General features: G+C 40.9%; 1 long non-coding RNA gene across 1 annotated transcript; it reads left to right on the top strand.

Annotated features, from left to right (window-relative positions):
• Window positions 1–1,051: 1,051 nt before the first annotated feature.
• LOC121150892 lies at window positions 1,052–21,800 on the top strand. Its single transcript, XR_005883037.1, has 3 exons — window positions 1,052–1,063; window positions 19,272–19,279; window positions 21,708–21,800. It is a non-coding gene; the product is annotated as an uncharacterized LOC121150892 (long non-coding RNA).
• The last annotated feature ends 639 nt before the right edge of the window (window positions 21,801–22,439 follow it).

A 22,439-nucleotide genomic window follows, 5' to 3' on the forward strand; every position in this document is an offset into this window, starting at 1 on the left:
AGAATACTTTGACACATTCATAGGGGAAAAAGGAATTACAAGTTTATTTTGGTGCAAAGCATTTTAATCATGCATAGGGTTTTCATGATACATATTTTCCACAGTTTTTGAAGTACCCTGGTAGCTTCTAGAGTTACCAGGGGAAATAAGTAAAGGGGGTGGGAGGAGGAAACAGGAAGGGAGGCACAGGGCATAGGATGGCCAGCTAGGAATACATTCTAGACATATTTGATGGGATCATGCAATGTGTGATATAAATGCGTAACCTCAATTAATGTGCTATAAATGCATCTGCTCAATTAATTATACTATGAAGTTTTGCTGCTCAGAGGCACCATTTAAGAAATAGCAATCAATCAACACAGTCCCAATATCTCAGCTGGCAAATTCTTTGCATCTTATGGATGAGTACAACAATTTTCAATATGAAAATTAGCACATTTAAAGCTGCAATGGAAAAATCCTAGTTATGAGTGTGCCAAAGGAGTGGGTTTGAATAGATGGATAAAAAGGCCATCATAACTATTCAATTAGCAGGTTGTGAGAGCAGCTGGGCTGGATGGAGTTGGTTGTTGGGTTGGCAGTGATGAGAATGGGAAGTTACAGCAGCAGCCAAAGATGTGGTAGAAAATAGGGCTGACTGACTGAGGGATGGAAATGAGGAATGATTATAAATGGCCTTTAATCCCTGCACTCTGCAGAAAAATCTGACCCAATTTATTTCTAATCTAGAAAGATAAAGGTTTGCTTATTTTAGTTTTTCACTGATAACTTGAAGTCTGTCCTATGGTATTTGCCTGTTCATCAATTTTAAAGTACATTTATAATACATTTCTCCATATTAGCGGGTTTTTTTTTCCCAAAACAAAGCATCGGTCTCACATCACTAGAATAAATTTTTTTTGGTAATGTGAATTATTGAAAAATAAGAAGTCCTGTCCATTCAAGTGAGTTTTCACAAAGGGATTCGCTACCCCAAATTCACTTTTCAAAATAATGAAAGGATTCTTTTCCAAAGGATCATCTAAACTAAGCTATTACTGGGAAGTAATTTCTCTTAGAAGTACTGTTGTATGGGAAAAAAAAGAACTAATGTTATATGAAGGACTGAAAAATTTGTGAATAAGATGTTTATCTGGAAGCATTTAAAAAATCATGCATACTTTTTAAAAAATGACATGTATTTTCAGTAACAGCCAGTGCTTGATCAGGCTAAAGTGGGGAATCAGGAATTCAATCCAGCTTTCTCACATGGATGTCAGGAACCAAATTATTTGAGCCATCATCTGCTGCCTGGTCTGATATAGCAAATGACTGGAATCAGGCATGGAACTCGGGCACTCCAAAATGTGACTAGAGCACCATAACTAGAGTCTTAACCACTAGGCTAACCATCCACCCTTGCCATGTAATTATACACAGGGATTTCACAATTTTTTGCACCCAAATAAGTTGAACTTCTAACTCCATTTTCCGTGGCTTTTTGAAAGTATCCCAGTATTGGGCACATTCTTGCTTTATCCATTAGATGAGTTTTCTAGGATGACCCATGAAGTCACACTAGAGTTACACTGAAGCCCCCAAGTCCCCACACACTCTGAGTCTTTCTTAGCTGTAAAGCACAAAGTCCAGAATCAGTCCTTCCTCAGCCACTGTACTCTTCTTTTATGTGTGTTGGGGCTGACCTTTAATCACAGTGGTAGATTTGGTGTTCCTGCTGGAGGAGTTAGAATATGGAAATTTCAGAGTCTAATTTCCAGAAAAAAGTCTACAAGGCAGAATGGTAGAATAAGGGGTTTGGTGTTGACATGTCTTAATTTTACAGAATGATAATGAACAACCAACCAGAGGTTGTGTAGATGGCAAAAGATAAGTTTAAAGTAGAAAGTGAAGGCATTGGGCTTGGCGCAGTAGCCTAATGGCTAAAGTCTTCCCCTTGTGTGCACCGGGATCCCATATGGGCACCGGTTCTATTCCCAGTGGCCCAACTTCCCATCCAGCTCTCTGCTGTGGCCTGGGAAAGCAGTCAAGAACGGCCCAAAGCCGGGAGAGCAGGCAGAAGTTCCTGGCTCCTGGGTTTGGATTGGCTCAGCTCTGGCCATTGTGGCTGCTTGGGGAGTGAGTTGACAGACAGAAGATCTTCCTCTCTGTCTTTTCTCCTCTCTGTATATCTAACGTTCCAATAAAAATAAATCTTAAAAAAAAAAAGTGAGGGTATCACACAATGTATACTTGCTTACCACTGACAGCTGATGCTGCTAGCATGCTGACCAATGATGCATGAACTCCACGTACAAACAAGGGAGACAGGAAGGAGGGGCCAGGTGGGAAAGAAGGTATTCTGGTACTCTGCTAATTAAATCAGGACCAATACTACTAGAAAATAAAGACTTAAGCATGCTGTTTTTTTGGAAAAGATGCAAAGGTAGAAATAGTGGCACTGTCACATTTTTCTGCCCTCTAAAGATGCTGTTTGTCAGCATTCTGCAGTTACAATATGTTCAAAACTGGTTTGGTTCATCCTATATTTCTTTTGCTACCCTTATCCTGTGTTGCTAGATCTCAGTGGAATGATCCTATTGTTTAAAGGCATTTCCAGCTTTGACTTGTGTGACAGCTTTATCATATGACTCTCTGCAAGCCACAGTTCTTTGTTCTACAACTTGTCAGGATGACTTGAGTAGTCCACCTTTTATAATCTTGCACAATATATTGAAATCAAAATTATTTGGGAGATTCATACTGGGTTCTTTTTTAAAGTCCTAATTAGCATTAGAAACACATTAGTATCAATCAGTTTTTCAAGTATTATTTTGTCTTATTTAAACAATTTAAAAAATGCTTTTAGGGTAGGTATTTGGCCTACCTGTTAGAATATTGGCCAAGGTGCCCACATTCTGTCTGAGAGTGCTAAGTTCAATGCACACCTCTGGCTCCTGAGTTCAGCTTTCTAATGATGGGAAGCAATTGTGATGGCTCAAGGATTGGTTCCTGTCATACCCGCCATGAACCTACCACCATCCTCCATATATCCAGATGCCCATGACACCCAGGGCTGGGCCAGGTTGAAGCCAAGAGTTAAAGACTCCATCCAGGTGACCTACTTGTTTTGGCAGGAACCCAAATACTTGGGCCATCACCTGCTGCCTTCCATGTGCACCATATGGGAGTTGGGTTGAGAAATGGAGCAGCCAGGACTGGAACCAGTACCCCTGATGTGGGATGTTGGTGTCACTACCTGTGGAGTCACAACAGTCCTGGAGACCTAATTGTTACACTGTCTTCCTCACTGCAAGTCCATCACTGAGACTGCGTGCTACCAGAGGAAGTCTGTGATTAAGTTTATTTTTTACTTTATATTTATTCATATTTTATTTTTTAAAGATTTTGTTGTTTAAATTATAAAGTCAAATTTACAGAGAAAAGGAGGTATAAGGAGCAAGACCTTCCATTCACTGGATCATTCTGCAAATGGTCACAATAGCCGGAGCTGATCCGAAGCCAGGAGCTAGGAACTTCTTCTGGATCTCCAACGTGGGTACAGGGTCTCAACGCTTTGGGCCATCCTCTACAGCTTTCCCAGGCCACAAGTAGGGAAAGTAGCCACAAGATGGGAAATAGAGCATCCAGGACATCAACTAGCACTCATGTGGGATCCCGGTACTTGCAAGGCAAGGTATTAGCCACTGAAGCCATTGCGCTGGGCCCTATATTTTAATTTTTTTTTCATGATTTATTTCCATAGACTCAGGGATTCCCCCTTCTACACCTTCCCCATTTGCCTTCTCCCTGTGATTAATTTTAAGCTGACTTTAGCCATGCTTGTTAGTTATGATTTAGAGCCTATCTCACTGGTTACAGATTGACACTAATTCTTTCCTCATCAGTCATTACTGAACACTCTTGGAAATGCTGCTTGGTGATTCACACCTTGCTGAAAGCCCCCTAGCAGCACCAACCCTGACTGGGCTCACTTCAGAGCATGCAAGGATAGACAGGCCATGCACATCATTGCTCAGTTAGGAAATTTCATTTGTGACATATCTGACAGGTGGTCATGTTGTTCAGGTTGGACTGCCAAAAGTCATCGTAGCTTAGGTTTTAGTCTGCTGCTTCCACGGACTGCTCAAGCCGCTCAGTACTGTCCTCACAGTGCTGGGGAAGCTGCCACTTTGGAATATTTTTGTTTTTTTTTTTAAAGATTTATTTTTATTGAAAGAGTTACAGAAAAACAGAGGGAGAGAGAGAGATAAAAAAAAAAGGAAGGGAGAGAGGGAAATATATTCTATTTGCTGGTTCACTTACCAAATGGCTACAATGGCTTGAGGCAGGCCTAGGTCAAAGTAGGAGCCAGGAGCTTCTTCCAGGTCTCCCACATGGGTGCAAGGACCCAAGGACTTCAACAATCTTCTACTGCTTTCCCAGGCACGTTAGCAGGGAGCTGGACTGGAAGTGGACTAGCTGGGATCACAATAGGCATCCAATGAGACACCAGGGTTGTAGGCAAGGGCTTAACACCATATGCCACAACAGCCCTAGAACATCTTCATTTCTGTAGAACAACGGTTATTGGTTTCTTTTAGGTTCACATGAATTTGGAATTTGATATAAGTAAGCCATTAAATCTCCCTCTGGGGGGAAAATACATATGTGAATACCTATGCATTTTGCACACAGTCTCTCTCAGGAGCTTGTTAACTCTTTGAGGTTTAAAATCCTATGGATCCCAGGTTAGGAAATCATTCCAAGAGAATTCTTAACTCTTCATCGTAAAACTGACAGAAAGCACTAACGGGACATTTAATATTGCTAATACTTACAATCAAGGTTTTTAAACTTCAGAATAAGCAAGTTTTTTCTTTCTGAAGGAGTTTTTGTGAGACATAGTTATTCCCATGATCGACTGGTCAAAGTGTCCATCCAAAAACAACTTTAATTGTGGTAGACTACAATTAACGTAAAATGTATCATCTCAGTACACAGTCCAGTTGTGTTAAGTACACTCACATTTTGTGCATCCAATCTCTAGAGCTCTTTTAATCCTGCAAAACTAAGACCCTTTGCTCATTAAGCAACAACTCTCTAGTCCTCCCCACCCCAACAATTTCAGCCTCCACTCTGCTTTTCATGTGAATGAATTCCACTGCTCCAGGCATTTCACTTAAGTGGAATCCTGCATTGTTTGCCTCTCTCTGACTGACTGATCTCACTCATCACAACATCCTCGATATTCACCCATAATGTAGCAGGTGTCGGCAGGACCTTATTGTGAAGGCTGAACATGTTCTAGTCTATGTATACACTACATTCTGTTTATCCATGCATTTGTAAACGAAAAGTTGGGTTGCTTCTACTTTTTGGCTATTGTGACTAATACTGCTGTACATGTGAGTTTAGAAAGTGCATTTGTACAAAACCTGCAGTATGTATCAAGTTGCTGTAGGTTGGTGAATCATAAGGCATATAAAAATTGTGAAAGAGAATAATAAAACAATAGTTGATTAAACATATCAATATTTTGTATAGAAAACATTTAAAATACATATATTCAAAGGAAATGAAATCTGCATATGAGAAAGTGACCTGCAACCTTATATTTATAGCAGCACAATCCACAATAGCAAAGACATGAAAACAACCCAGATGCTCACCAAAAGAGGAAAGGATAAAGAAATTGAGTACATCGACTGCATGGATTACTACTCAGCCATTAAAAAGAATGAAAATCTCCATTTGCAACAAGATGGTCCCAGCTAGAGACCATTATGTTCAGTGAAATAAGCCAGTCCCAAAAGGACAAATATCGTGTGATCTCTGATACAAGACAACTTTCATCAAAATACAAGACAAAAAGATGTATAAGTAATCAAGTATACACATATATTCTCATAAATTAATGTTATAATGGGGACTAGAATATCAGGATGCAAAGATGCATGGCAGGGCCTGGTACAATCACCTAGTGGCTAAATCTTCATTTTCAAGTGCCAGGATCCCTTATGGGCGCTAGTTCCTGTACCAGCTGCTCCACGTCCCATCCAGCTCCCTTCTTGTCACCTGGGAAAGCAGTAAAGGATGGTCCAAAGCCTTGGGACCCTCTACCCACATGGGAGACCCAGAAGAGCTCCTGGCTCCTGGGTTTGGATCAGCTCAGCTCCAGCAGTTAAGACCACTTGGGGAGTGAACCAGCAGACAGAAAATCTTTCTGTCTCTCCTTTTCTCTGTATATCTGCCTTTCCAATAAAAAGAAATCTTAAAAAGAATGCATGGCAGTACGTATCTCTACTCCCAAATAAAAGAAGAACCCTCAAAGAAACTGTTAAATATACCATGACAACAAGATACTAGGTGAGCTACTATTACCTATAGCTTCAGTGTCATGACATATATAAATAGCAGAAAGTTGGAAATGTGACTGCAGCTGAAGGACTACATTACTGTAAAATACAAAGGAGTAGGGCCCGGCACGGTGGCCTAGTGACTTGGATCCCATGTGGGTGCTGGTTCTAATCCCGGTGGTCCTGGTTCTAATCCCTTATAGCCTGGGAAAGCAGTGGAGGATGTCTCAAAGCCTTGGGACCCTGCACCCACATGGGAGAGCTGGAGGAGGCTCCTGGCTCTTGGGTTCAGATTGGCTCAGCTCCAGCTGTTGCGGCCTTTGAGGGGAATGAATCATCAGACAGAAGATCTTTGTCTTCCCTCCTCTCTGTATATCTCACTTGCCAATAAAAAAAATAATAAATCTTTTAAAAATACAGGGTAGTATTGGGGGTGGAGAAGAGGGAGGAAGAAGAGAGGGATGGGGAAGCCCTATTTCTATAAATTATATAATGAAAAAAATTTTAAAAGTAGCCTAAACCATATTTTATGATAAAGAGAAATATAGAAATGCTTGAAACACCTTGATGTTTTCAGAAAGCAAGGATATTTTGGATAGGATTTTTTAAAGATATGATTAGGATGCTCCTTGGGATACACGCATCCCGTATCATGGCACCTGGATTCAATTGTCAACCCTAGACTCCTACTTGAGCACACCCTGGAAGGAGAGGTAATGGCTCAAATGCTTAGAACCTTGTCACTACATGGGAGACCGAGATTGGCTCTTTATTTTGGCTTGGTCCAGTCCTGGCTATTGCTGTGTTTCAAGAGTGAACTAGCAAATGGGAGCTCTGTCTCTCTTTTCCTCTCTGCCTTTCAAATATATAACAGAAAGAAAAATTAAGACTAATATAATTCTAGCAAGATTAGTCTGAAAGAGAGAAGGAAAGGAGTGCAGAGGGAGGAGTGGGGGAGCAAGGTGAAGGAGTGGCTCTCAGCTCTTTGCTAAGATGCTCCCCTGGTCTGTCAGGTGCATTTTCATTACACTAACCTAACATGCTTATTGCTACTCTTGTTCTCACATATGAAATTCTTTTCTTGCATGAGAACAAGGATTCTGGGGTAGCTATCTCTGATAACACTATGGGAAACATTATAAGTTATATAAAATTGGACTGATATTTAGAAAATTGCATTAACAATACAAATAAGAAGAGTATGTGTTGCATACAAGTTTCCACACTTCTCTATTTTTTTGGTGGGGTATTTTCTGTCATTTGGTTTTGTTTTTATGATAACAATGAACCACTAGTTCCAATAATTAAATGGTATTTTAAAAAAAGAAAGAGAGGGCCTGGCGGCATGGCCTAGCAGCTAAAGTCCTCGCCTTGAACGTGCCAGGATCCCATATGGGTGCCGGTTCTAATCCCGGCAGCTCCACTTTCCATCCAGCTCCCTGCTTGTGGCCTGGGAAAGCAGTCAAGGACGGCCCAATGCTTTGCGATCCTGCACCCGTGTGGGAGACCTGGAGGAAGTTCCTGGATCCTGGCTTCAGATTGGCATAGCACCGGCTTTGTGCTCACTTGGGGAGTGAATCATTGGAAGGAAGATCTTCCTCTCTATCTCTCCTCGTCTCTGTATATCTGACTTTGTAATAAAAATAAAATAAATCTTTAAAAAAAAAAGAAAAAGAAAAAAGAAAGGGAAAGGAGTTAACGAGTATCATTCAAGCATGCAAAAAAAGGGAAATACACACACACAACATTAAAATGACACAGCATTGTATGAAAAGGAAAATTATGATGTTAAATAAATTTAATAAATATGGGGAACGGAATGGGCATTTGGTATAGCTGTTGAGGTTGCTACTATAGGCACCCACAACACATATCAAAGTGCCTGGTTTGAGCCCTGGCTCCTCTGCTTCCAGTTCAGTTTCCCAACCTGGGAGGCAGCAGACATTGGCTCACAAGCTTGGGTCTGTGTCCAACACACAGGAATGGGGTTGAGTTCTGACTCTGTGATCAACTGGCCTACCCTTGGCTGTTGTTGACATTTGAACCGGTGAGGGAAGATTTCTCTCACTCTCTGTTTTGCTACTTTTATAATAAAAAATAAAATTGAGTAAATAAATACAGACACCCATGGGTGTTTTGTGATTGTTTTATTAACTGTGTGACAATTAAATTATAGATTCATATTTATTAATTACAAGAGTTGTTTTTACATTTTAACAATCTTCAATTTTTTTTTAAAGATTTATTTATTTTTATTGGAAAGTAAGATATACAGAGAGGAAGATCTTCCTTCCAATGATTCACTCCCCAAGTGAGCCCAACGACCGATGCTATCCTGATCCAAAGCCAGGATCCAGGAACTTCTTCCGGGTCTTCCACACGGGTACAGGATGCCAAGGTGTTGGGCCGTCCTCAACTGCTTTCCCAGGCCATAAGCAGGGAGCTGGATGGGAAGTGGAGCTGCCGGGATTAGAACCGGCACTCATATGGAATCCTGGCATGTTCAAGGCGAGGACTTTAGCTGCTAGGCCACACCGCTGGGCCCCATTCTTCAAATTTGAAGTACTTCTAAGATAGATAGTCATTTTAAAAGTTTATTTATATTCCTTTGTTTGAAAATCAGAGGGGGCCCTGCATGATAGCCTAGTGGCTAAGTCCTCACCTTGCATGTGCCGCGATCTCATATGGACGCTGGTTCTAATCCTGCCAGCCCTACTTTCCATCCAGCTCCCTGTCTGTAGCTTGGGAAAGCAGTCAAGGACAGCCCAAGATCTTGGGACCCTGCACTTGTGTGGGAGACCCAAAAAGGCTCCTGACTTTAAATCTGCTCAGCTTCAGCTGTTGCAGCCATTTGGGTAGTACATCAACGGATAGAAGATCTTCCTCTCTGTCTCTCCTCCTCTCTGTATATCTTACTTTCCAATAAAAATAAATAAATCTTTGAAAAAAAAAAAGAAAGTCAAAGCAAATGAGAGACAAAGCAATCTTGCATCTGTTGGTTTACTCCCCACCCAAATATCTACAATGGCAGAATCTGGCCCAGGCATAAAACAAGAGCCAGGAACTCAATCTGAGTCTCCATATGGGTGGTAGCAACTCAAGGGATTAAGCCATCCCGTGCTGTCTCCCAGGGTGCAGATTAGCAGGAAGCTGGATGTGACACAGAGGTGGGATTCAATCCCAGGCAATCTGACATGGTATGTGAGTGTACCAAGCAGAAGCCAACCTGTTGTGCCACAGTTGCCACCCATGGATGGCCATGTTTGTAAGATTTGTTTATTTATTTAAAAGCTATAGTTAGAGAAAGAGGGGAGAGAGAAAGAGAAAGGCAGAGAGAGAGAGAGCTTTTATCTGCTGGTTTATTACCCAGATGCCTACAATGACCAGGGACTGGCCATGTCAAAGCCAGGAATTTTATCCAGATCTCCCATATGGGACCAAACACTTGGGCCATCTTCCAGTGTCTTTCCCAGGTCATCCCAGGACATGGACCAGTGCCTACACAAGTTGCTGACCTTGCAAGAGGTAGTTTACTTGCTATGCCACAATGCTGGCTGCTGGTTGGTATTTTATTTTTTTATTGGCAAAAAGCTTCATTACATAGGTTGGGCAGAGGGAGAAACCAGAAAGTTCATGGACCGTATTCATTATGTTTTGAAAAAGCATGCATAGATTTTTTTTAAAGTTGCACCAAAAATAAATTATCTTTTAATCCTGCTTTTCTATGAATACTACCCATTTTTAAAAAAATTATTCTTCTTCATTTGAAAGGCATGCACACACACACACACACACACACACACACACAGATACAGAAACAGACCAACAGAAAGAGCTCTGCCATATGCTGGTTCACTCCCAACTGTCTACAGCAGCCAAGAGCTGGGCCAAGTTGAAGCAAGAGTTGGGAACTCAATTCAGATCTCCCATAGGCCAACTAGCGCTGTCCCCTGCTGCCTCCCAGTGTATGCATTAACAGGAAGCTAGAGTTTCAAGTAGTTCTGGGACTGGAACACAGCCACTTCCATATGGGAAGCAGGCCTCCCAAGGGACATTTTAACTGCTGATTCAAACATGTGTCCTGCATAATAAGTTTCCATAATCTCTTCATTTAGCGATGTGCATTGTTATTTTAAAGATTTGGTTTGATCACTACTTAAAATATTTAAAGTCAAGTTCAAGGACAAAATTACCAAGAAGACTTTCAGAGTTGTGTACTTAGGCAATAGAATACAGCAGTGGAATACACATTCACTGTTTATGATGAAAATTCTCATCTTCAGAGGAATGTCAAGAAATTATCCGTTTTTTTCCAATGCAGGGACCACGTGCTTTATGGAATCTGAGAAAGGAAGTTATACATTCACACCTATCTGGATCCATGTTATATTCTGGTACTGATACACACATACACACAGTTTTACTATACATCAAGAAACACAATTGGGAGCTAGCATTGGGTGCAATGATTAGGGCGTTGCTTGGAGCACCTTTTTAATTTCCTTAGGGAGTACCAGGTCAGAGTCTTAGTTCTGACTCCAGTTCCAACTCCCTGCTAGGGACACTCTGGGTGGCAGTGGTTTCATCTTTCTACCACTCATATGAGAGATCCAGATGAGGTTCCAGTCTCCTGGCTTCCATCTTGCTCAACTCTAGCTGTTGTGGTCATCTGAAGAACAAACCAGCAGATGGAAGGCTTTTCTCTGTCCATATGCGTCTGTCTCTGTCTTTCAAATACAGTGAAAAGAGAGGACGAGAAAGAGAGAGACAATAGAAGACAGGAAAATTGTTAAATCCCTCAGAATAGATACAGTGGAACAATGAGAGGTTTGTTTAACTGATTCATAAGACTGTTACTAAGGCGTTATGTCATAGTTTAATTTTAATTTTTGTGATTTTACTTTCTTGGAGTTATATAAAATAATGAAGCAGCTCACAATAGAATCTCATGTGATAAATTATAAAGTACATTTTTTTTTCAATTGGATAGAGGGGGAAAGCCATGGAGCAGTGAAATAGCCAAACTACAATTTAAAAAAAAAAAAGGAATTCTACAAGGCTAAAAAGAATGAGGAGAGGGTTGGAAGATAATGGATTAGCCTAATGCTCTAGAGAGGGAGGCTGGGGGAGGGGGCGGCAAGCTCCCTGTCTCTGAGGAGCAATGAAACCTGTGAAGGGCCTGCTACTCGTAGGGTCTAGAGAGGCTGGAAAGACTAGGTTAATATTTAATGGGGACATGTCTTTGTTTATGTAATGCTGAACAAGCAAACCAGAAAGCATACATCATTTCAGGAAGATCATTTTGCAAGACACCAAAATCTATGTAAAAGGAGGACCAGGAAAAATTCCCTCATCAGGAGAACCCAGTTAGTAAAAGGAGCCAAACCTACCAACTGAGGACCAACCAACATACAAAAGATGCTCGGCTGGGGGATTGCAAATTAAAGCCCCAGGGAGGCACTGGGGCTTACCTTTTAGAATAGCCAGAATCCCAAACCCTGACAACAGCAGCTGTTGGTGAGGATATGGAGCAACAGAAACTGATTCACTGATGGTGAAAAGGCAATGTAGGATAGCCACTCTGAGAGACTGACTGTCATTTACAAAATTAAACATACCTGTACGTCCATACGACCCAGCAGTTACATTCCTCAGTATTTTTCCAAATTGATTGAAAATTTAGGTCCACACAAAAACGTGCACATGGTTGTTTTTGGCAACTTTTGCATAATTGTCAAGTTGAGAAGGAAATGAGATTTCCTTTCGGAGGTGAATTGATAAATAAATAGTGAAACCTTATAATGCGATATTCAGTACTAAAAAGAAATGAGCCAATAAAACCCAAAAAGACACGGAGAAAGCTTAAATACATGTCACTAAATGAAAGAGGCCAAACTGCAAAGGCTATATACTATATGACAATCTGGAAAAGATAGCACTGTTAAGACAGTGAAAAGAGCAGTCTGGGCAGTGGGTGGGAAGGGATGAACAGGCAAACAGGAGTTTTGGATAATTGAAACTATTGTGTATGGCATTATGTTTTTCAAACTTCAAAACCTTTTTTTTTTTTTTTCAAATTTACTTTCATTTATTTGAATGACGGAGAAAAAGAGAGACAGGTAAGCAAGCATGCTGAGAGAGATCTTCCAACCACTGGTTGACTTCCCAAATGCCTGCAACAGCTAGGGCTGGGTCAGCTTGGAGTCTGGAGCTTGGAACTGGAGCCTTGAGTCTTTTACCTGTGTATCAAAGACCGAAGAACTTGAGCCACCACTAGCTGCTTTCCAGGCTGTGATTTAGGGAGCTGGACTAGAAGAGGAGCCAGGGTCTGAAGCTGGGTCCTCGGATATGGGATACAGATATTGCAAGCAGTTTCTTAACTGCTATGCCAAATGCTCAACCCCTGGCAGTATCATTTTGTATCAGTATGTCATAAATTTGTTCAAACCTATGTAATGTACAACACCAAGAATGAATCCCAATGTGAACTATCGATTTTGGGTGATCAACTTGAGTAATCACTGTGGGCTCCCACTTAGAACAAATGCAACACTCTTATGAGGGATATTGTTACTGGTGGCCAGGAATATGGGCAATCTCAGTACTTTGCACTTAGTTTTGCTATAGAAACAAAACTGCTCTAAAAAATAAACCTGTTAAAAAGCAGGGGAAAGGCCTAGTTTGGTAACCAATGGTTTAGCATTCAATTACCTCTAAAGACACAAAGTACAGTTTGGGTGTTTGTCTTAGTAGTTAAGATTCCTATGGGAATCCTTAAATACATGGGAGTGTATAGGTCTGAGTCCCAGCTCTGGCTCCCCACTCTTCCTTCTAGCTAATGTGCCTGGGAGGCAGCAACGACGGTTCAAGTAGTTAAGTCTCTGCTGCCCAGGTGGGAAAATCAGACTGAGTTCTTGGCTCCTACCTTTGGCATCAGCCAGGAGCATCTGTGAACCTTTGGACAGTGAACTCATCACGCATCCTCTTTCTCTCAAACAAAGAACAAAGCCAAACAAACAAAAGATGCAAGTACAAGTCAACTAAATTGACAACTGGAAAACACCCTTTGCTTTGGGCTCTGCTAAAGTCACTGTACTCCCAGGAAAGCATAAAAAATTAGGGTTATTACAACCTTAGAAGTTAGATGAACAAGTATGGTGAATCCAACTTATGGTGTAGATATTTTAAGTACATTTTATTATCACTGCTGTTTAAAACATTTGAAGTACTCTAAATAATCCTGCATATTAAATTTGTAATTAAATATTCAATCAGTGAAGGGATTTTAATTAATTAAGTTTAGAATTAATGTATAAATGCTCAAGGAAACTGATTTTCTGCGGTTTGTTTATTAGTGATGTACACTCACACCATTTGTCACACACAGGAGGTGGGGAGGGCTCCTCTCTGTGGTTTCAAAGCCCCTGAGACTTCTTAGACAGCATAGATCAAAAGCCAAAAAAAAAAAAAAAACACAAAAAACACATGCATTCCTGGTACACACTCAGCTTGGAGAAATCTATGTTCAGGAAATCATGAAAATACAAGTTAAGCTGCAGCTACAAGGCTATCAATCTGAGTGTGACTACGAGCAGCACAAGGAGAAGCAGTCTGCATGCTCACAACCTGATCTGGTGCAATGTATGTCGCACCAGAGTGCCTGGCTTGGAGTCCCAGTCCTGGAACCACACTGGAACCCTGCTGTGCGCATCCTGGGAGGCAGCTCATTATGGTGCAAGCACTTGGGTCTCTGGCACTCCTGTCCTGACTCCTGGCTGCTGCCTGACCCAGTCCTGGGTGTGACGAGCATTTGGGGAATGAATCACTAGATAGAAGATCTTCCTGTGTCTTCCTGTCTTCCACTCCTATACCTCTCTCTGGTTTTCAAATAAATTAAAATCTTAAATGAGACTATTCATATTGATGAAGATTTAACAGTTCACAACTCATTCTTTTTTTTTTTTAAAGATTTATTTTTATTGAAAGGCGGATATACAGAGAGGAGAGACAGAGAGGAAGATCTTCCGTCCAATGATTCACTCCCCAAGTGAGTGCAACGGCTGACGCTATGCCGATCCGAAGCCAGGAGCCTCTTCCAGGTCTCCCACGCAGGTGCAGGTTCCCAAAGCTTTGGGCCGTCCTTGACTGCTTTCCCGGGCTACAGGCAGGGAGCTGGATGGGAAGCGGGGCTGCTGGGATTAGAACCGGTGCCCATATGGGACCCCGGGCGTGCAAGGCAAGGACACCTTAACCACTGCACCACTGCACCGGGCCCCACAACTCATTCTTTGGCAGAGAAGCTATAAAGAGAGAGTCTCAGTTTGCTGCACATGGGACTGCCAAGATGATGCAAGTCGTCTTTCAGGACAACATGGCTATGCCCATCACAACAACAGATGCATGATGACACAGCAATCCCTCTCCTGACAATTTATCTTATTGATAGGCCGGTACATGTAGGAAATGACCTGTGTCAGAGTGTATTCTCTGCGCCTTTATTTGTAACAGAAAAAGATTAGAAACAACTTTGTGTAGAAGGTAGAAGACCAGGGAAATCGACTATGGTTTAGCCACAGTTGTACATTTTGTGACTGTAGGAGAGAATGAGGAACTGTGTAAATAACAGAAATTCCAGAAATAGGTTACATTTTGAAAAAGCAAGGTATGAAGTGGTATGAACAGCATGCTCCCTTTTGTATGAGAAAGCAGAGTAAAGAAGAATGTGTCCTCTTATTTGCATAAGAAGATATCAGAAGGATATACAAGAAACTAATACAAGGGGTGGCTTATGAGGGACAGGGATGGGATGTAGGCTATATTCTCAGTGTTTGCATGCTGGGCATTGTGGTGCAGCAGCTGACCCTGACACTTGACACACTTGAGGGCCTGTTTTGCATCCTGGCTACTCCGCTTCTGATCCAATTTCATGCTAAGGCATTCTCTGGGAGGCAGCAGGTGGTAACTCAAGACTTTGGTCTCCACCATCTTTGTGGGAAACCTGAATGGAGTTCCAGTTTCCTGGTTGTGGTGTGACCCAACCCTAGTAACTGAGGATATCTGAGAAGTGAACCAGAAACTGGAAGATCACCCTCTTGTCCTCTGTCTCTGTCTCTTTGCCCGTCTCTCCTCTTTGCAAATAAATATAAATTTAAAACTTTTAAAAAGACTTTTTACCTTCCATGTTTTTTATTTGACTCATATATTTTTATTATTCAAAAAATTAAGAATAGAACTAGTAAAGTCTTTGTCTAATGACAAAATATGAGCTAGTGGTTAAGATTGATGCTGTAGGTATTAAGATGCATAAAGAAATGTTCAAAATATATAAGGGGTAAGAAAAGAGGATTATATGGGAAGTACTATAAACACTATTATTGGAGGAATTCTATTTCCTTAGTGTAATTTCCCAAAAGTAGAATAATTCAGTGAAATGTTTCTTTGTAAATCTACAGGAAGTCTTCAAAAAGCTCAAGGAAAACACATATTAAAATTCCATGGGCTCAGTGCCTTGGCTCAATGGCTAAATCTGTACTTTGCAAGCTCCAGGATTCCATACGGGTACCAATTTGTGCTCTGGCTGCCCCACTTCCCTTCCAGCTCCCTACTTGTGGCCTGGGAAAGCAGTGGAGGATGGCCCAAAGCCTTGGAACACTGCACATGCATGGGAGGCTAGAAAGAAGCTCCTGGCTCCTGGTTTTAGATTGGTTCAGCTCCAGTTGTTACAACTAGTTGGGGAGTGAACCAGTTGATAGAAGAGCTTTCCCTCTCCTCTCCATACATCTGATCTGCCTTTCCAATAAAGAAAATAAATAAATGTTGGAACCCCCCCCCCAAACTCTATGCATACATTTCAAAGTTCTTTGTACCACAATAAGCTTATCTCTTACTTTCATCCTTTTATGAACTTTCTAAACTGCTCTCACATTTGTTGAAATCCTAAACTTGAATGCATCACAGGGTGATTGCATTAAGTGGAAATGCAATCATTCTGTGGGCTCTTGCTCAGTATGACTGATGTCCTCAAAAAGGAGCCAGGCAGACATAGATGCGTGCAGAGAAGACTCCATGTAGACATATGGAGAAAATGGTCCTCTACAAGTCAGAGAGAGGTCTCAGAAAGAAAACAACTCTGGTTCCACCTTGATTCTGGGCTTCTAGCCTCCAGTCATAAGAAAATAAATTTCTGTGGTTTAAGCCACTCTCTGTGGCACTTTGCTATGGCAGCCCTGGCAACCCAACACACTTCTGTTTTATTGTTTCACTATGTCCCAAGGCTTATGCCCATCAGTGACGGCTGGGGATGCCTGCTTCATACCCTCTTCCAGGTGAGTCACAGTACATGTTGAAAATGTTTTTCAACATTTTCCAGATGTTCAAATGTTGAATTACTGTTATGACTTTGAATATCCTTCTGACACAATCAGTGAACCTATGTGCTATTCTTAGATGAATAATGCTGACTTGGGATGTGGGGACCCAGGTGTGTGTCCTTGTGTCTGGGAAGGAGGAAGAGGCTAACATGCTGCCCAGAGCTATGCATTTATATGTGACAGTCCTGGAGTAGGTGGACCCCTGCCTCATATCCTCTTCTGTCTCTAACTCCCACTGCTGTTTTTCCATTTTAACAAGAGCTCTCCCAGACCACACCCACACAAGTATGTGAGAAAGGCAAGAATTTCAATCCCTGAAATTAAAACAATAACTCCGCCATTCATGCATCCACAGGGCTGAGCACCACTTTAAACACACACACACACACACACACACACACTTTCCTTATGCAAAAACAAAGCTGAACCAGCACACACCAGTCTTAAAGTTCAAAGATACTTTGAATTCTGAGGTTCTTTCTTTCCTTTGTGTTGCCACATCCTTCTATCTGAACCATCTAGAAACAAACCTAGGATGATTTACAAGTAAGAACTTGCTGGCTAATTAAATTAGGGCAAGGTTAATTCATTGAGAATGCCAGGAAGTGTTAAGAAGGAAGCCAGGAACTGCTAATAGAAAATAGAATCTTCTGTCACAAACAGGGAGAAAGGAAGTCGCATTTGAAACTGAAAATGTCCAGGAGTCTGAAAGAGAAACTTGACCCAGCAGGTGTATACAGCTGGGGTACCAGGGAAACAGTCCTGACTCCTGGCTTTGAATCGGTTCAGCAGCCTGCCCAAAAGAGAACTTTCTTCAAATACATCTATGTTACAACATACAATCTTTCTGAATCATCTTTTCATACACAAAAGTCATATCTCTGATATATTCTGTTACTACCTGCCCCCACGTTTCATTTCCAGAAACTTGAAAGCACTGAAGCCAGATGCCTCAAAATTTAAAGCATTAGATTCCTACAAGATCATCAGTTCCAAAAACATCACTTACACTGTAGTAGAGCTTTTCACGCAACAATAATGTAAACCAGCCCTGGTTATTTACCTCCACTGGCTCACTTTCCTGAGCAGATTTTGGTCATACGAAGTCTTATGGTTCTCACTTGGGGTTATTTCAAATCATTTGTCATGGTAAATTTACTTCCTTATCCTTTCCTTGCATATCCTCATCTAAGACGCTATAGTTTGCTCCCTTATACTTGAATACACTTGAATAGAATATAATCTATAAAGGTACTCCATGGGTGTGCACACCAAAGTTTCATGTTTTAAGGCTACTGAACTGCGGTCCAGGAATCTCCACTATAAGTATCTCCAGTGACACCTGAGTAAAACGGTTACTTGGCAAAATGAATCAGACCCTTGCTGCTTGTCACGGGACAGTTGGCTCACTGGAAATGACAGTTGATAAAAGAAAAGGATTTATTTGAGGAAGCCTTGGGAAAAGAGTGCTATCTGGATCCAGAATGTACTCTTTCTACCCAATAAACCAGAAAAAAAAGACTTTTAAAAGGAAGGGGGGTAGCTGCAGGTTGTAGTTAGAAAAAAGAATGAGTTCAGTCAATTGATAATCAAACAGGTTTTCAAGCTGTGTGGGATGATCCATGGTGTCAACCATGTGGAGGGTTTTGGGCAGCTCAGCTGTTTGTAGTTTGACGGTTGCATACTTTCTCCCCAGCTCTGGGTGATGCCTACCATTTCAGGTCATCTCCTTTTAGGAGACTCCTGGAATTCCTGTGCAACTGCTATTCTTCATAGGGTTAGTCACAGGTAATTCACAATTATTGGCAGTTGGCCTTTGTTAAGTAAAATGTGAAAGGAAGGGAAGCTGTCTTCATTACAGTTTCATAATGGATACACTAGCATTTCTTCTTGTTTAACACACTTCTAATGAGATGGGTATGTGACTAGGTTCAGTACCGGCTCTGATGCCAGCCAGCTTCCTGCTAATGCAGACTTAGGGAGGTCGTAATGATAGCTAAGTTATGTGGGTTCCTGATAGCCAAATGGAGACCCAGATTGAGTTTGCAGCTTTTCCAGCTGCTCAGAACATCTGGGAAGGGAGTCACTAGATGGGCACTCTCTCTTCTTGCCTCCTTTTGCTCTGCCATTCTGTGTCTCAAATAAAAACAACAATTGAAAATGAAAAACCGGCCTAAGCCATGCCAGTAGTGAACTCCAGAAATCAGTTAGCATCTGTGGCAGTGCAACCGGGCCCCTCCAGCTGTTGTGTTTTGTCATAGAGAAAAATCCCTGATGCCCTTTTTCGCTGCCTTTTTTACATGTGACACCGGTTGCACTTCTAGTAACTCGCTCTTTACACCTGTCAATAAGTGCCTGATATTGGAATTCATTTTATCTTTCTTGCCTCAGAGTAGCACCCCCCCGCCCCCCGCCCAAGCTTTAAGCAAATAAGAATCATTCTGCAACACTTCTTTATTCAGCATCCGTGCTGCTAAGGGCGAAGGATTCTGAACCAGGAGAGGGAAGATTTCTATTCAAGTACCAGCTCCTTTTTATAACTGGTTGTGTGACCTTGGAAAAGCAATTTAAGTCCTCTCCATCTCTAGCATGTAGTTCCCTAACTATAAGAAACATTATAAATCCATTCTGTCCTCATCATTTTTATCATCAAAGAACATTTATCAAATGCTCACATGGTGATGCTAGTTGGCAGGACAAGATGTACAGGGTCCTTGTAAATCAGGAGTCTAAAGCAGGACATTTGAGCCTCCTCTGATTGTTCATAAAGGTTTACTACTCTGTGGGGAAACAAGAGGAAAACACATAGCAAAAAGCTCTTGGAAAAAAAGTGATTCAATATAAAAAAAAATCTGTCCTTTATACTAAGGTTATATTTAATGTATTTTTAGTGTTAAAAAAAAAGTCATCTCATCTATGAAATTATAGTCATAGCAGATGTTACTTTGTAAAATTGTCCTCACCAAAAAAGGAATTGCGTTTTTCTCTGATTAGTTTAAAAAATTATTTTATGATACAGTCCCATAGATGCTGGGATTTCCCCTCCCCCTTTTTTTTAATCCCCTCTCCCCACTGATTTTCCATATATTATTACAATAGTAAAATCATTCATAAACAGTCATAGGTCCATTATTCTTTTATTTAAGTGCATCCTAACATTCTAGGAGTGGACAATGGCAGGCAGTCTAGCATCCTATTGTCAAGATATATTCAACAATTTCACTGGGAGTCCATCTTCGATTTGGAAATAGAGATGCACACTACATTGTATCTTCACATCTGCATATGATAGTCTCTATTATACAGCTACTGTACATCCCCTTAAATGAAAAGCCATAAAACAAAATCAATAGAAGGAAGAAAACTAGAAAATTTACAACAACGTGAAATTAAATGACATGCTACTGAATGACCAATGTGCTGCTGAAGAAATGAAAAACAAAAAACCTTCTTGAAGAAAATGATGCTATTATATGACCTATGTGTCACTGAATAAATTAATAACAAATAATTTTCTGAAGAAATTAGAATAAAAACAAAAATATCAAAACCCATGAGATGTAGCAAAAACAACATTCAGAGGGACATTTATAACATCAAGTACTTGCAAAAATAGAAACATCTCAAATAAATGATCTAATAATACATCTTAAGGACTTGTTAAAAAGGAAAAAAAAATGAATAGAAAGCAAGAAATGATAAAAAAGAATCATGGCAGAAATAAATGGAATTGAAACTGAAAAGTTACAAATTGTAACAAGAAAAGTCCATTTGTTTTTAAGATGAACAAAACAAACTTTTGGTCAGGCTAGCAAGGAAAAGCAAGAGAGAAAAAACAAGTAAAATTTGAGATGAAAGAGCAAACATCCTAAGAAACCAGTAAGGTGATCTCTTCTTGCTGAATAAATCCTTTGATCATTATGTGGCACCCTTCTTCATCTCTCTTAAAATTTCCATGTCAAAGTCTACATTATCTGATATAAGAATAACTATATCAGTTCATTTTGCCTTTTCATTGGCCTGGAATATCGTTTTCTATTCTTTTACTTTCAGTTTCGGTATATCTCTGCTGTTGAGAAATGTCTCCTATATACAACACACATTTTTTTTAAAGATTTACTTACTTTTTATTGGAAACTCAGATTTATAGAGAGAAGGTGAGACAGAGGAAAGATCTTCCTTCTGCTGGTTCACTTCCCAAGTAGCCTCAATGGCCAGAGCTGAGGTATTTTGAAATCAGGAGCCAGGAGCTTCTTCTAGGTCTCCCACATGGGTGCAGGGTCCCAAGGCTTTGGGTTGTCCTCAATTGCTTTCCCAGGCCACAAGCAGGGAGCTAGAAGAGAAGTGGAGTAGCTAAGACAGGAACTGGCACCTATATGGGATCCTGGGGGTTGCAAGCTGATGACTTTAGCCACTAGGATACTGTACCATGCCCTGGTTTTGTTTTTGATCCAGTCTGCTAATCTATAATACTTGATGAGTTTAATCCATTCAGGGTTAATATTGACAGGTAGTAATTTGGTCCTGTCATTTTAGCAATGGGTTGTTCATTCATTGATTTAGTCTTTTTTTTAAAAAAAATAATATTTATTTATTTTTATTGCAAAGTCAGATATAGACAGGAGGAGAGACAGAGAGGAAGATCTTCCATCCAATGTTTCACTCTCCAAGTGACTGTAATGGCCGGTGCTGCACAATCCAAAGCCAGGAGCCAGGAACTTCCTCCAGGTCTCCCACGCAGGTGCAGAATCCCAAGGCTTTGGGCCGTCCTCAATCACCTTCATAGGCCACAAGCACGGAGCTGGATGGGAAGTCAGGCTGCCGCGATCAGAACCAGTGTCCATATCAGATCCTGGTATGTTCAAGGCGAGGACTTTAGCTGCTAAGCCACTATGCCGGACCCTGATTTAGACTTCTTTTGTCATTTTATTGGAATGTGCTTCACATTTGCTTTTGGTTTTGGCAGGTGCTATTCTTTTTCTCTGAACATCTTTTAAAGACATCATTTGTAGCACAGATCTCTAAGAGGCAAATTCTTTGAGCTTTTCTTTACTGTGGATGAATTTTCTTTCATTTTCAAAGACAAAGGAAAGTTTTGCTGGGTAAGTTATTCTGAGCCAACAGTTTTTTCCTTTCAGATTCTGGAATATGTCATTTTATTCTCTTATGACCTGTAGAATTTTCTGTGAGAGGTCACCTGAGTCTGATTGGGGTTCCTCTACATATTAGTTGATTTTTTTCATGTGCATATTAAGGATTTTCCCTTGTGTTTAAATGAAAAGCTGATTATCATGTGTTGTGGCAAAGATTGCTTTTGGTAAATCCTATTGGGAGTTCTGTGCCCTCCTGTATTTTGCTTCCCAACTCTTTCTCCAAATTGGGAAAACTTCCATGTGCTGATTCACTCCCCAAGTGAACACAATGGCTGGAGCTGAGCAAATCCAAAGCCAGGAGCCAGAAGCTTCTTCCAGGTCTCCCACCTGGGTACAGGGTCCCAAGGTCTTGGGCCCTGCGCGACTGCTTTCCCACACCACAAGCAGGGAGCTGGAAGGGAAGTGAAGTAGCCAGGACAGCAACCCGTGCCCATATGGAATACTGGCAAACACAAGGTGAGGACTTTAGCTACCAGATTATCACATTGGGTTCCTAAGTGATATCTTAACCACAGCACCAAACAGCTGTCCCTGGTTTTCCTTTATAAAAAGATTGATTTGTCTTTAAAAAAAAATCT

This window comes from Ochotona curzoniae, unplaced genomic scaffold (genome assembly GCF_017591425.1).
Source record: "Ochotona curzoniae isolate NIBS_2020 unplaced genomic scaffold, NIBS_Ocur_1.0 contig_2210, whole genome shotgun sequence".
Lineage (NCBI taxonomy): Eukaryota > Metazoa > Chordata > Mammalia > Lagomorpha > Ochotonidae > Ochotona > Ochotona curzoniae.